The sequence below is a fragment of the Drosophila suzukii genome (genome assembly GCF_043229965.1).
Source record: "Drosophila suzukii chromosome X unlocalized genomic scaffold, CBGP_Dsuzu_IsoJpt1.0 scf_Xc, whole genome shotgun sequence".
Lineage (NCBI taxonomy): Eukaryota > Metazoa > Arthropoda > Insecta > Diptera > Drosophilidae > Drosophila > Drosophila suzukii.
In genome coordinates, this window is record NW_027255894.1 from 4,391,772 (window position 1) to 4,395,611 (window position 3,840).

Genomic DNA, 3,840 nt, shown 5'->3' on the forward strand with positions numbered 1-3,840 from the left:
CGTCTCTCTTCACTTCCACAAACCCCTTACAATCCATATTTATCCCCACCGCACCACAAATAAAAAAATAATAAAATTCCTTAGCTTTAATAATATAATTAATGAAATTTAATAAGCTTGTAAACGTATAGATAAATGAAGTTATGAAATTAATATTGAAATTTGTTATCTAGTTTTTAAGCTTAAGGCCACGTAGCTATAGCTTATTTTAGGTTCGCCTGTAAATTTCACATTATAGTCGAAAATTTTATAATAATAATAATATAACATTAAAGGTAGTAAAAAATATGACCGGTTTTATGTCATTGACTTCAATTTTGAGAAGGTTTACTGAAATCGGCCTTCTTTCCATCTTTAAAGCCCATAACTTGGTCAAATGAACTCGGATTTTGATATGGCATACCTTTATAGGCTTGTGGAATGATTATGTTGTTATCTGCATTAAAATATATAACTTTAAAGGTAGTAAAAAAAATAAGGGTTTTTATGTCATTGATTTTAATTGAAGGTTTACTGAAATGGGCCTTCTTTACATCTTTAAAAGTGCATAACTTGCTCAAAAGGACTCGGATTTCGATATGGCATACCTCTATTGGCTTGTGGAATGATTATGTTGCTATGTGCATTAAAATATATAACATTAAAGGTAGTAAAAAATATGACCGGTTTTATGTCATTGACTTCAATTTTGAGAAGGTTTACTGAAATGGTCCTTCTTTCCATCCTTAAAGCCCATAACTTGGTCAAATGAACTCGGATTTCGATATGGCATACCTTTATAGGCTTGTGGAATGATTATGTTGTTATCTGCATTAAAATATATAACTTTAAAGGTAGTAAAAAAAATGACGGTTTTTATGACATGATTTTAATTTTGAGAAGGTTTACTGAAATGGGCCTTCTTTCCATCTTCAAAAGCCCATAACTTGGTCAAATGAACTCGGATTTCGATATGGCATACCTTTATGGGCTTGTGGAATGATAACGTTGTTATCTGCCTTAAAATATTTAACTTTAAAGGTAGAAAAAAATATGACGGTTTTTATGTCATTGATTTAAATTTTGAGAAGGTTTACTGAAATGGGCCTTCTTTCCAACTTCAAAAGCCCATAACTTGGTCAAATGAACTCGGATTTCGATATGGCATACCTTTATAGGCTTGTGGAATGATTATGTTGTTATCGGCATTAAAATATATATCTTTAAAGGTAGTAAAAAATATGACCGTTTTTATGTCATTGATTTTAATTTTGCGAAGGTTTACTGAAATGGTCCTTCTTTCCATCTTTAAAGGCCAATAACTTGGTCAAATGAACTCGTATTTCGATATGGCATACCTTTAGGGGCTTGTGGAATGATTTTGTTGGTATCTGCATTAAAAAATTAAACTCTAAAGGTAGTAAAAAATAAGACCGTTTTTATGTCATTGATTTTAATTTTGCGAAGGTTTACTGAAATGGGCCTTCTTTACATCTATAAAAGTGCATAACTTGCTCAAAAGGACTCGGATTTCGATATGGCATACCTCTATTGGCTTGTGGAATGATTATGTTGTTATGTGCATTAAAATATATAACATTAAAGGTAGTAAAATATATGACCGGTTTTATGTCATTGACTTCAATTTTGAGAAGGTTTACTGAAATGGGCCTTCTTTCCATCTTTAAAGCCCATAACTTGGTCAAATGAACTCGGATTTCGATATGGCATACCTCTATTGGCTTGTGGAATGATTATGTTGTTATGTGCATTAAAATATATAACATTAAAGGTAGTAAAATATATGACCGGTTTTATGTCATTGATTTTAATTTTGAGAAGGTTTACTGAAATGGGCCTTCTTTCCATCTTCAAAAGCAGATAACTTGGTCAAATGAACTCGGATTTCGATATGGCATACCTTCATAGGCTTGTGGAATGATTATGTTGTTATCTGCATTAAAATATATAACTTTAATGGTAGTAAAAAATATGACCGTTTTTATGTCATTGATTTTAATTTTGCGAAGGTTTACTGAAATGGGCCTTCTTTCCACCTTTAAAGGCCAATAATTTGGTCAAATGAACTCGTATTTCGATATGGCATACCTTTAGGGGCTTGTGAAATGATTTTGTTGTTATCTGCATTAAAATATTATACTTTAAAGGTAGTAAAAAATATGACCGTTTTTATGTCATTGATTTTAATTTTGCGAAGGTTTACTGAATTGGGCCTTCTTTACATATTTAAAAGCCAATAACTTAGTCAAATGAACTCGGATTTCGATATTGCATACCTTTATAGGCTTGTGGAATGGTTATAATATGATCTGCATTAAAATATATAACTTTAAAGGTAGTAAAAAATATGACCGATTTTATGTCATTAATTTTAATTTTGCGAAGGTTTACTGAAATGGGCCTTCTTTCCATCTTGAAAAGCCCATTACTTGGTCAGATGAACTCGGATATGGCATACCTCTATGGGCTTGTGGAATGATTTTGTTGATGTCTGCATTTAAATATTAAACTTTAAAGGTAGTAAAAAATATGACGGTTTTTATGTCATTGACTTTAATTTTGCGAAGGTTTACTGAAATGGGCCTTCTTTCCGTCTTTAAAAGCCCATAACTTGGATAAATGAACTCTATGGGCTTGTGGAATGATTATGTTGTCATTGATTTTAATTTTGAGAAGCTTTTAAGGTTAACTGAAATTGGCCTTCCTTCCATCTTTAAAAGCCCATAACATTGTCAAATGAACTCGGATTTCGATATTGGCTTGTGGAATGATTATGTTGTTATGTGCATTAAAATATATAACATTAAAGGTAGTAAAAAATATGACCGAATTTATGTCATTGATTTTAATTTTGAGAAGGTTTACTGAAATGGGCCTTCTTTCCATCTTTAAAGCCCATAACTTGGTCAAATGAACTCGGATTTCGATATGGCATACCTTTATAGGCTTGTGGAATGATTATGTTGTTATCTGCATTAAAATATATAACTTTAAAGGTAGTAAAAAATATGACCGTTTTTATGTCATTGATTTTTATTTTACGAAGGTTTACTGAAATGGGCCTTCTTTCCATCTTTAAAAGCCAATAACTTGGTCAAATGAACTCGTATTTCGATATGGCATACCTTTAGGGGCTTGTGGAATGATTATGTTGTTATCTGCATTAAGATATATAACTTTAAAGGTAGTAAAAAATATGACCGTTTTTATGTCATTGATTTTAATTTTGCGAAGGTTTACTGAAATGGGCCTTCTTTCCATCTTAAAAAGCCATTAACTTGGTCAATTAAACTCGAATTTCGATATGGCATACCTCTATGGGCTTGTGGAATGATTATGTTGTTATCTGCATTAAACTATTAAACTTTAAAGGTAGTAAAAAATATGACCGTTTTTATGTCATTGATTTCAATTTTGCAAAGGTTTACTGAAATGGGCCTTCTTTACATATTTAAAAGCCCATAACTTGGTCAAATGAACTCGGCTTTCGATATGGCATACCTTTATAGGCTTGTGGAATGATTATGTTGTTATCTGCATTAAGATATACAACTTTAAAGGTAGTAAAAAATATGACCGTTTTTATGTATAATTCTAATTTTGCGAAAGTTTTCTGAAATTGGCCTTCCTTCCATCTTTTAAAGCCCATAACGTTGTCGAATGAACTTGGATTTCGATATGGCATACCTTTAGGGGCTTGTGGAATGATTATGTTGTTATCTGCATTTAAATATATAACTTTAAAGGTAGTAAAAAATATGACCGTTTTTATGTCATTGATTTTAATTTTGCGAGGGCTTACTGAAATGGGCCTTATTTCCATCTTTAAAAGCCCATAAC